Source organism: Mauremys reevesii, linkage group 5, assembly GCF_016161935.1.
Source record: "Mauremys reevesii isolate NIE-2019 linkage group 5, ASM1616193v1, whole genome shotgun sequence".
NCBI classification, from domain to species: domain Eukaryota; kingdom Metazoa; phylum Chordata; order Testudines; family Geoemydidae; genus Mauremys; species Mauremys reevesii.
In genome coordinates this window covers 29,221,594-29,234,405 of record NC_052627.1, presented here as the reverse complement: position 1 = coordinate 29,234,405, position 12,812 = coordinate 29,221,594, and the positions used below count along the sequence as shown (strand labels likewise).

At 39.1% G+C, this 12,812-nt stretch overlaps 1 long non-coding RNA gene across 1 annotated transcript in view; it reads left to right on the top strand.

The window, feature by feature from the left end:
* The window catches only part of LOC120407019, a 91,885-nt gene extending 80,383 nt beyond the window's left edge, over window positions 1–11,502 (top strand). The window contains exon 6 of the long non-coding RNA XR_005599748.1: window positions 11,383–11,502. This is a non-coding gene — a long non-coding RNA (uncharacterized LOC120407019). The remainder of the gene's footprint in view (window positions 1–11,382) is intronic.
* Window positions 11,503–12,812: the final 1,310 nt, after the last annotated feature.

Genomic DNA, 12,812 nt, shown 5'->3' with positions numbered 1-12,812 from the left:
ATTAAAATATATTTTTGTAAGCAAGGAAGTGAAAGCTTTTTAAAGCTCAATTAAAAAAAGTTATACATCTTTATGGTGGTTGAAAAACTAAACTTTTCATAGGGCAATACTAGTGGCAATACTATCAATTACAAGTCGACAGAAGCTACTTAGTGGCTGCATTCATGATCCCTGTAATTACCACAACTCACTGGGTGTAGATGTGTGAAGCCGATGGTGGTGTGTTTGAGAGTGCTTGTCCCTTGGAGTATTGAGGTAGGAGACCTTGGAGAGGAGTGGTTTTCTTGCAATCAAAGCACAAAATCGTGCTGAGTGAATGATGCTTAGCATTGCGTAAGTCCAGACTGAGCAGGGACTCAGATCACATTTGCAATACATCCATAGCCTTCAGCTGGAACTCTTCATATATAGTTAAAGGCAAAATTTGAGTCTAAAACATATGGGCTTTGTGACGGTCCACACCCTTAGGGTCAGGGCAGCATGGACTATCGGTCACAGTCCATAAAGTAGCCCTTCAGTGCAGGGCAGTGTGGCCTAGCGGTCAGAGTCTATAGCACCACCCTTTGGTGCAGGGCAGTGTGGCCTAGCGGCCAGAGTCTATAAAGCAGCCCTTTGGAGCAGGGCAGCATGGCCTAGTGGCCAGAGCCTATAGCATTGGGGCACCCCTTATAGGGTGTGGCTGCCCCAATAGGGGGGCTCGGGCCCACCCGACTCCACTGGGCCCCAACCCAGGGCCCTAACAGTGGCATAGAATCTTGCCACTGACTCAGTGCAGAGGTCCTGCCGAAACACGCTGAACTTCCTTGGGCGGAAGGTACCACTCCGTCACCTTCCCTGGGTCACTTCCTACCAGAGTCTGCATTGGGGTTTCCCATGAGGCGCTGGGTCCTCTGTGTTTGGCAGGGCTGGTCATCTCCAGGGTTTTCTCCAGTTGCTGGTGTGCAGGCGGGCCGTGGGCGGCTTTGATTCCCGGTGCAGACAGAGGCTGTGACTGGCCCTCCACAGGAGCTTCCTAGGCAGGTCCTTCCCCTGCAGCCTTCAGCCCAGAATGAGCTGGTCTCCCTCCCTTTATACTACTAGAGCACTCGGAACATGCCCATTCTTGCCAGCGAGGCGGGACTTCCGCTGTCAATACCTGGGGCTTAACCCTGTCTGGGCCAGTGCAGGGTAAGCAGACCCCATCACAGGCTTAAAACAGGATGATGATACAAAACATTTTAATAATGTGGCCCTAATGCTGCAAAGAGAACTGCATGGGGGCAGACTTCTGAGTCCTCTTAGAGCCCTAATGACTGCAGCTGGATCGGGTCTTTGTGGCTCAAAGAATAGAAGTCCTGGTCTCCTGCTCCGTCATTTCTCCATATCCCATAAGCTTATATTAATACTGGTGAAGTGATCTAATTGGGTATAGGATTCATCCAGGACAAGCAGGTGGTCTGACAACAGAGGCTGCTTGAGAGCAAAAATAATTTACTATGAATGTTCTGATCTCTCACTGATGTAAATCAGGAGTAGTTCCCTTGAAGTCAATGGAGTTACTGGTGTAAACGCACTGAGTGGAGGAGCAACCTACATGTATTCTCCTGATTTGTAAATCTGGAGTATTTTAGAACACAAGGATGTCCATACGAGGTCACACCAATGGTCCATCTAGCCCAGTATCCTATCTTCTGACAATGGCTGATGTTAGATGCTTCAGAGGGAATGAACAGAACTGGCCAATTACTGAGTGATCCACCCCCTATTGCCCAGTCCCAGTTTCTCACAGTCAGAGGTTTAGGGGCACCCAGAGCATGGGGCTATGTCCCTGACCATCTTGTCTAATAGCCACTGATGGACCTATCCTCCATGCAATTACCTAATTCTTTTCTGAATTAATTTATACTTTTGGCCTTCACAATATCCCCTGACAATGAGTCCCTGTGTGTTGTGTTATGTTTCTTTTAAACCAGATGCCTGTTAATTTGGATAACCCCTGCTTTGTATGCTATTAACTTTCTCCACAGAATTAATGATTTTATAGAGCTCTGTCATATCCCCCCCAGTTGTCTCTTTTCTAAACTGATCAGTCCCAGTCATTTTAATCCCTCTTCATATGGAAATTGTTCCATACTTCTGATCATTTTTGTTGCCCTTCTCTGACCATTTTCCAATTCTAATATATCTTTTGTGAGATAGGGCAACCAGAACTGCATGCAGTATTCAAGGTGTGGATGTACCATGGATTTATATTGCACCATTCTGGTATTTTCTAATAGTTCCTAACATTCTGTTAGCTTTTTTGACTGCTGCTGCCTGTTATTACTTGTCTGGCATGAATGTATGTCCAGACCCTATAAACGACAGCAATTCTGTCTGAAATTTATTAAATAAAGGGAAAATTGATTAAGCCTATTGGGGTGGACATGAGATTCAGTTTCCCACTCTACACTGCCCATTGAGTGGATGTTTTCAGAGAACTATGCATGATGACCCTAAGATCTTTCTTGAAGGGTGACAGCTAATTTAGACCCCATCTCTTTGTATGTATAGTTGGGATTATGTTTTCTAGTATGCATTACTTGGGATTTATCAGCATTGAATTTCATCTGCCATTTTGCACAACCCAGTGTTGCGAGATCATTTGTAAATTTTCTCATTTAGCTTGGGGAAGGAAAACATTATTTTGACAGTATAACAGGATCATGATTGAGTACATTTTCTTATTTTGGCTCTGCTTTTTTAATGTGAGGATTTTTTTTCTCAAGTATTTTGACAAAGATCAGTTAGTTCTTTTTCTTGATGTTGTACACCAAAAGTTAATCTTTAATCTTTTTATAGTTACATTGGGATTGATTATCCTTGTCTTGGCAATTAATATCCAGAACTGCATCTCATTGGCTTTTCCAAAATGTGCATTGGGATGAGCAGTAGAGATAGTGTTGAGAGCAGTTTTCCAGACATCAGAAGATGCAGCGTTAGTGGGCCTGTAATGAAATAAGGAGATTCTACATCTTATTGCCCATAAATTCAAGCAGTTCCTGCATATTATTGAATGATGGAGTTTGGAGTCTGCCTCTTAGACTCAAAGTATTAAGTATATTATATTATGTTTTATGCTGTTTTTAAAATAAGGTCATAGACGAAAACTCTCCTGTTCTTTCCCGAATCATCTCTTTGAAAAACAATTAGTCACTAGTAGCTGAATCATTATGCTGGTGAGAGCTCAGAGTATCATCCTGTAAACTGGAGGTTCTCAGACACAGTTGTGGTGTGGTGAGTACATCTGTGATGCCATGCAGAGAGCTGCAGAATAAAATGCCTTTTATTCATAAATAAAATAATGGAATGGAGTTTGTACTCTGAGATCGTAGTTCACTATCTCTTGCATAAGAGAATTATGTTCACCACACTAAGACACATTGTGCATTATGTCCACTGATTACTCATTTTCCTTTTTTATTTTTTTATTTTTTTTAGGATAAAAGTTGGGTATCCAGAAGTACAGTTTTTGCATTTATTAAATTATGAATTTAAAAATAGGATTATGGTGATTCCCTTAGCCAATCTCTTTCTGATTAGTAAATTCATGGGCCAGTAGTAATAAGACTTTGGAATGGTGGACTTGAAACAATTTTGAATGCTCCCATGGGAGAGGAGTGGAAGGCTCAGTGAAAACAGACTTGGCTAACAGTGGTCACGCGTAGAAACTGTCACTGAACAAGTATTGGAGAGATTAGGATTAGACCCTTCAGCAAGATGGACAAGAATAGTGGCAAAGAGGTTATTGCTATGCATAAATATGTATATACTTTGGAATTAAGGATGCGAGAGTTGGTTTGGAGAAAATAAAAAAAAAAGCTCAAACCAGTCCAAATCTTCATCCAGACTAGAATCAAACTGAATCTTGAGTGTTGAAAATATGTGGATAAGCTTTAACTGGAATGAGAAAATAAAATAATTATTGAGAGCGAGGACTGTATCTACAGTGAAGAACTGACCCTATGATAACATTGCCCTTGATAAATTGACAGAACCCATGTGCCCATCGTGTGTTCCCCTCCAACAAGCCTTAGAGGGTCATTGTGACAGGTTCTTGAACACGTATATAGGGTCGCTGGGCAAAATGACAAAATTTGAAAAAACGGTGGATTTTCCCTGGGTAAACAAGAGGGGACTCTGTTTCCTCCAAACAATAGCGAGAGATACTAAATCAACTGTGCACTCACTAGGTGTAGGAGAACTATTTGCCATCTATATTTGCACTGCACTGGTGAAGACTGGAACAGAGGAGGTCTCCAAACAAGTATAAGCCATGAACACTCTTAGGAGCAATTTTATCTGTGGATGCGAGATGAGTTACAGACATTCAAGGAGAACCAAAAGATAGTTAGTATACCAATTTCTCTAGTGTAGATGAGGACAGAGGGGCTTTGACTATGCTGCTGGCATTTGTAAACACGAATATTAAGAAATCTTGAAAAATCTTATAAATCCGATATAATGAAACAATCTACCCCGGTTTCTACAACAAAAAAGTTAAGTGTTTAGATAAGCATCTAATCTCTTGGTGTTTCTTATCTGATCACATCCTCAAGCCTACTGGGGTATGTCTATTAGTAGTATGTGTATGTGTATGCATAGTTCTCTGTGTAGGTTATAATTAATCATTTATATTACATTATCATCTTTCATTATTCTTGTAGATGGAGCACAAAGCAACATTTAGGGCAAAATCCTGATGCTATTTAATTCCATAGAGTTTTGCTATTAACTTCAATGGGGCCAGGATTTCACCTCAAGTGTTAGTTTGTACACATGTTTCAATTCCAATAAGTCATTTTCAGTTATTTATTATTTTTTTCAGACTGAAATTCCTGGCTGACACTTGACAGGTTTGTTCTCAGTCTGGGTAGTGGTTATTATTTTTTAAAAGTTTGACTCAAAGTGGCTTAGCTGTTGTGAAGAACAAAGGGAATGGGGGCGGGGAGATGCATGCCTACCATTAAAAAATAAAATGCTCTGATTTTTTTTGCAATGGTTTTAGCATGTCAGGTCGATAGTCCCTACTTGCAGAGGTGTCTCTTCTTGTTATTGTTAAAATTAATTCTGATCTTTTGTCTGTCATATGAATTTAAAAATTGTATTTTGCATATGCATACTGGGTTTTGCAGTGTGATTTCTTTAAAAGTTTTTAGCATTCTTTAAGTTTTGTATATGTGTGTGTGTCTAGGGCACAGAAGTTTGTGGACAGTACTGTTTCTTTCTCTATAATCAGTAAATGTCCAGAGAGGAACCAGGACTCCATCTAATAATAAAAGTTGTATGTGGAATCATAAAAGAGCTCTTGTCTCATTGGCTACATGTAATGCATAGTGTCTAGTGTTAGTCAGTTAGTCTTTAAGGTGCCACCGGACTCCTTGTTATTTTGTGTGTAGTGTTGTATTTCTGAATAACAAATAATTGAATACGGAGAAATGTATTTTTTTCATTTTTGTAATGTAAGAAATTCCCTACCAAAAATACATCAAGGTTGCCAAGTGAAGCCACTCAAAAGCCAGCTAATGACTATGTTGAGGTGGCCTGCCCAAACATAACTCTGCTCCACTGTGCGTAGGATAGTCTTTAATTATGTGACCATATATGTCTTTTCCAAGATGCTGAGTACCAACAGCTTCCATTGACTTCAATGGGAACTTTTCCATTCTAAGTCCTTTTTTAATCGGGCCACTTTTTAAAGCATCTAGATATGGATTTAGAATCCGATCTTTAGGCATCCATTTCTGTCAGTCCCAGTGTATTGCGAGCAATGGAGATGCTCAGTAGGGTCTGAGTAACTACTTCCTAATACATTATTAATTCAATAAGCCATCAAAAGTAAGTTTCCCTGGCTGCGTCCGACCTTTTAGTCTTTTGCCTGCCATGGCAGGATTCATTTACAAAGTACAGAGTTGTAATTCCTGAACTAATACATCCAGGAACAGAGCTCATGGTGTCTCTCAATACCATCAGTATGGATGTGATGATAAAATATGATGACATTTTTCAATAAGATATACTGCTTTTTTGAAGAGACTAGATGGACTGAAAGATTGTAGTACTTAAGATAAAAATGTAGATTGTTTAATGAAATGCTATCAGTTCTTGAATGTTACAGAAGTATATAATTATATTATATTAGGAGGGGCAATCCTGGGCTACACATGCAGGGAGCACTCCACAGAAATTTTTTCCCTTAATTTCTTTTCTTTTGGCAGTTTGGGTCATGACCTTAATATTTAAATGCCTTTTTTTTTGTTAGTTTCCATGATGCTACACAAGACATTATTAATCTTGTACAGGAGTAGGTGTACTGAATTCAAGCTGGAGCAGAAAGGAAAGAAAAATCTTTGCTGGATTCACAAGCTTTGTTAGAAACACAGGATGAAATCCTGGCCTCTCTGAAGTCCATATCAAAATTCCTATTGGCTTCACTATATCAGGATTTCATCCATAGTGCAGAGAGAACCACAGTGTAATTAAACTCAACTCATATGGCCAGATCCTGGACCTCACTCTGGTCCTTTAACATCACTTAAGTGGCACAAAGGGTCTAGAAAGATCGTTTAAAGAATCAACTGAGAATTCCAGGGACGTGCTGGCCACCGCTTCCTGCAGCTCCCATTGGCTGGGAATGGTGAACCGTGGCCACTGGAAGCTGCAGGGGGCTGTGCCTGCGGATGGTGAACATCAGCAAAATGTCTCAAAGCCCACAATCAGTTTAAATTCCCCAGATGGTGTAAAAATCTCTAGAGAACAGTTAGAAGCTGGTGCAACTTAGAATAGTTCTAACTTTTGATGAGCCAGGTATTAATGTGGTAGGATGGGGGGACTGAACTGGCCTTTAGGATTGGAAGGGTGCAGAAAGATGACACAAAACAACATTTATGTTACTTCCCTTCAGATGCACAGAGCGTTGTTCTGTTACACCTGATTATTCAGCCAGTCTCTTGAAAATTTCAGCTTCCCTGATGCCCTTGAAAATACAAGTGCTCTGGGATCTTCTGATAAAATCCATTGAGGGATTAGTGATCTATTTTGGTATTTCTATAGTGCTCAATACCATCGTATGTAAGCCCCTCACAATCTTTAATGTAGCCCTTTGATGTAGGGAAGTTCTGTTGTTCCGTTTTTTACAAATGGGGAACTGAGAAACAGAGACTAAATGACTTGCCCATGGTCACATAGAAAGCCTGTGTCAGAGCAGGGAACTGAGTGATGGTCTTCCAAGTCTCAGGTAGCACCTTAGCCACAAAACTATCCTTCCTCACTATTAGCTTTTTAGTACAGATGCTCAAAGGAATATGGAAAAAAATGAGTAACCTCCTCTTCTTGGTCCATGTCTTGAACTAAATTAATTATCTAACTAGCATTAGCATCTAGTTCTCCTAAATGTTCTAAAATGTTTGGATATGTTGTTTAATTTCTGGTTTCAAGGACCAGAATCACAACTGCAAAAGTACCACACGTTGTGTTGATACTTCTGGTCAGGACCAGAGGTGGAAATACCAAGGATCTTCCAAAGAAGTCTCTTCTTGAGTAATATCTAGCCAGTTTTGCAGACTCAAGGAGGATATAAGATAAGCATCCAAACTTCTGAACTTGACTCATCCATAGTTGTTTGATGTTATGTACAAATAGTGATAATGAACACTGACAATTTTTAATGTGAACAGTTGATGCTGGAAGCATCAATAATATCTTTCCCAGTTTCTGTGCTTTTTCTTTTGTTTTCTCCTTACTTTTGCTGAATCTCTGTTTCCGTCTCATCCTTGCTGTCTACCACTCACACAGCTCTTTCTGAAATAGTATTAACTTATCCTGGGCATAGGTGCTCCCTTGTCTGTGACTTCTCACCTTATAACTGACTGGCTCTTATGCCCCTTTGGTAGCCACCCCAGTAGCAGCATTTGCAGAAGTGGCAGAGTGCACTGCAGCTCCAGGCTGGAGGGTTTTCTGAGAGAGGGGAAATGTCCCCTTCTGACCTGCACACCTGTCCTCTTCTTGACAGGATTTTGGCTCTAACTTTTTTTTAATAATCTTTATTATTTTCCTTAGACTGTAATGGTTGTCATAGAGCTCTCGTGTGCTCTATTTGGGTTACCTGTTCAATATCACTTATTGAAGTAATAGGTTATAATGGTTGCTGATATCTGAAATGTAGGTGGTAATAGTTTCTTTGCAGTCATTATAATCTATTTTTTCAATAGACCTTCCATCCTTGCCCACTGACATCAATATCTGAAACTCAGGGGGCAGGTTTGTTTAAGATGTTACCATGCATATATAGTACTCATTTTCCTAAAGGTAGTATTTTTGATTATCTAGCATACACAAGTCAATATTACAAGCAAGTAGCCTTTACTTTAAGAATCTGAAGACAGTTGGTGTGAGAGGGGTGGTGATAAGAGGAGCTTGAAATGATAAAGCTTCTATTTTAGGAGTCCTTGGTCAGAATTCTGGATCTCAAAATGGGCATCTGTGTTTTGGCGGATGCAGCCCCACCTACAGCCCGTGCAAATTTCTCCAGCTCCCATTGCTGAGTCTCAGGGGATGTAAGCATAGAGCACTTGAACATAAGCCCCACCCCCTCAGAATGCTTCCCAACAGCTCCTATTGTGGAAGGCCAGTGGGAGGGAAGCTATCAATGAGGTGGAAAAAATCTGCCCCACGTTCTCCTTTGGCCCATCCCTTTTTTGGAGTTCACTGTGAGCCAGATGTGTTCCCCTAGCCTGAAATCCTAAACCCAGCTTGAGTGACTATTGAGTGCTGAAGAACTGTTCAGAGCAAGGGGACAAGAAATCCTCCCCCTTAGTGACACAGAACCAGCTCCAAATCTTCTACATCAGAGTTACCTCTATGTGTCTTCTTCTCTCACTCACCAGTTTCGGATTAGAGAAGACCAGAGCACTGATGTAATGATGAACTGCTGCTCACAGCCACAAGAGTAGCTCCCACAAAGCTGAGCTGTCTGGTGTAGTTCACAGGATTGTAGACCACTTGTGTGTGCTCTTCATATCCTGCTCTTGCCAGAGAGCCACAGTGGTTCCACTGCGTGCGGCAACTCTGTCACTGCAGAGGATAGGCAAGGACTTGGGTCTTAGCCTTAAAAACTGTCAAATAATTACTGTAAGATGATGATATATAGAATAAATCTTTCCTCCTGTGCTTAGACCTCCTAGAACAAAATTCTGGACCAATAAAGATTGTTCTACTTAAATTTTAAACCCCTGTAGAGGAAAATTCTTAGTGGCACTTATGAGTAATGACACTAATATAATTGCAGAATTCAGTGATGCTCTGATGTGTTTTTAATCCAGATGTTAAGCATGCAAGAAAAGACTCACTAGCAAGAGACCCTAAACATTAAAAATCCTGTCATTTTAAAGTCACTTATTTGTACATGAGGAGCATAGAGAACATTGGAACAATAACATTACTCTGCTTTCCCCCTTCCAACCCTCTGCCAAAGGATTGTGATTCCAAAATGTTTAGAAAGATGTGGTGATGATAAGGTATCTAGTAATTAAAATTTCTGTGACTTCATAGGAACAACAAGAAATTCATTCCAAATTTGCTGGCCTTTCACTTTTAAAAAACATTCATTTTTCTATGCATTTTTTGTTCTGTCAGACATTTAATGTAATATGTCACATTACATTTTGAAAATCAAACACTATGGTATAGTGTCTAAATTCTTTTTCTGAAAGTCTTTTTGTTCTTAACTATCAAAATATAAAATATCAGCTGTGGTATTTTCAGTCATATCATATTTCAAATGCCTTTTTATTCAGTGCTTTTATGACCAGTTGCTTGACAACATATAGATATAGTTACTTCATGTGAACAATGCCCCTGTGCAATTGGTGTTGGTATGAATTTTTCAGAGCATATGTCGAACAGGAACAGTAGTTCCCAGCCGAAAGAGTTTTTCAAATGTCTTTGCTGAAGCGCATTTTTACATGGTGAAGTGATGTTTTCATTGAAATGCTTCCATGAAATCCTCTCTTGGTTGCATTTATTTTAAGACACCAGTTTTATTCATCTTAAGCGTAGTATGGTATTTTAGTGCCTAGAACATCTTTGAGAGAATGCTGTCTTTTTTGCAATAAGAGTTTAAGAAAATAAACAAAGGAAACTCTTCAGGAAATCAGCATTAAGAATGGCTATTTTAATCAACAAGCTTTTTTATGAAAGAGTAAAATAATATAGGGATGCCACAGTCTCGGGGGAAGGAAAATGTGTCAATGGAAATTTTAAAAGGTTTGGTCCTACTTTTGTATAAAATTAAATAAATGACATCCCTTATGCCATAGTCATATAGAATTTAATAGAAAATGGTAACTTTCTATAGGGATTTTTTGCATCTCCCTTTAGCATTTAATAGAAAATATATCCACAGTATGGAATTCTATATGTTGTTGTTTTTTAAAAAAAGAAACATATAGAAAGGATATCATTACATGTTAAATACTACTACTTTTGAGTAATTTCTACAGAATCATACTTAATTTCTATGGAAATCTATCAATTTTATGTTTGCTATATTCTATAGGTCTGTTGCATAAGGAATGTAAGATTATTGTTTTAACCCCCTATTTCTCATTGTATGGACCGTGTTAGTGCAGTAGCTATAGGATATCATTTTATTGTTCATTTTGAATATGATTTTTGCATTTTTATAATAGGGACTAGCCGCTAAAGTAATCATTTTTATAAAAGTTGATACAGTATTCCACAGTAACTGTTGGATATGCTGCAGCTTCCAGTAGTAATGTTTTGGGATATTATTGAAGAATGCCGTAATGCTTTTTAATAGGGAATTGCATAATAAACATCTCTTAACATAAATATTATTACTATAATTTGCATTATTCATATCCTGGTTGAACTGAAATTTAAAAATTTCCATGCTAGGCATCTTTACTAACGGATTCAGGTAAATTCTCACCTCTGTAAAAAGAGCAGATAGGATTTGAGTATGTGTTTGTATATTTGCTCCCCAATGGATTTGAGTTCATTGGCATTAGGTGCCTGGGGATTTCCTCTATGTTTCCTAGCAGCAGAGAGTGTGCATTTTGCATCTGCCCTGTTCCATGAAGATAATTGTTACAAGAACAAATAGAAAATTTATGATACAAAATTGTAAGGCTAAGAAAAACTGCATAGTTTACAAGCTAGTTTATACAAATGACTATGGGTAGGATAACCTGTCACATTCTGATTTTAGTGAATAATTTAAGGTCAGTTACTTAGACTGTTTACTTGGCAACAAAGGTGACCTAGGAAAATGACCCATGTTAAAGAAGTTGTACAGCGATATTCAATGTTGATCCTAAGCAATTTATTTTTTTTTCTTTATAGAATACTGTCTTGTGGGTCACCAAGCACTAGATTTCTACTAAGAAAAAAAATAGTTGACGGCAAACACAGAGAGCTGATATGTTTTCAAGGAGGACTAGCCTGCTGCACTTGCGAGCGATGATAGATGTGTGTGAAATATAATCCTGATTAAGAATGCATGTGTGAAACCCCTTCGAATAAAGTGCTGTGTCTAACAGCATGCTCAAGGCTCCTTTATGTGAGAAGGGAAGGCTAATGTAACAGCTCTTGTACCATTCACTTTCTCCTCATCACTTGCTGAACTCATTGTTCTTCTAGTATTTTCATCAGCTGTAACTTTAAAGACTTTGTTACATATTGATAGGGTAGCAAAGGTGGGGAGAGCAACATAAGCAGGTCTAAAGGATTAGCTTTGTAAAGACTCTAGGTTTGGAAAAATATCCAGAATTAAGCAAATCAACAAGTATGTGCTGCGTCTATTTTCAGATGAGACAAAAAACGTTGGGCCTGATCTTAATGTAGTGTTGAACAATCATACAATTATGATGACCTGAAATATATATTACTATCTCATACATATTAGCTCTGCTAGTTGTCAGTATCTACATTAGTCAGAACAATGTAAACCTCTCATTTATCAAAACTAAAATACTTAGAAAGAAATTGATAAGGAATATTTTGTTTTTAGTTAAAAGGAAAACAAACTTTTATTAATAGGGAGTTTGCACTGTATTCTTAGTAAGTCAGGTCTAAATAACTCAGTTGCTTTAAAACAGAGGGTAAATGAAGTGGTCTGGTTAAAGGGCCTGATGCTGTAAGGCATCTCCACATAGATGTTATTGATCTTCTCTGAAGTAGTTGCTAGGATCTCATTTGCAATAACTCATGCAGTTAACAATTGATCAAACTGGAGGTGCTTGAAAGTTTCTGAGTATGCTGTCCATTTTGGTGGAGTACCTGGGCTGCCTTGACCTTCAATTAACAGAACTATATTTTCTCCATAATTCTGGTAAAAATAGAACCTTAAATAATAAGGCGCTGGACTGATATTTAATATGAAGTAAGTGCTGGGAGTGTCAGACAAAGATGCATGGTTAGTAGAATGAGAATGTTCAGTCCAAACCTATGGTCTGGTCTGGGTGACACCTGGGAACTACATTTGAAGGGCCTATATTGTGCTATCAGGCACTGTCCTGTATAAGGGGACAGCTCATAGCAGTGCCACCCCAGGAAAAAATGTGACTCCAAGTCACATTTCCTCCTCGACTTCTGCTTTGCACCCAAGGACAAGTAATTTGCTACCATTAAAGGCCGGTGACTAATTACTTCTGCACCCCTGTGCCAGCTCAGCAGTGCTGATTGGAAACATTTGGGAGGATAAGAGGGCAAGAAACTGGAGCTGTGGCTTTGGCCATTCCTCATTCCTTTCCAACCACTCCCCACCTACCTGA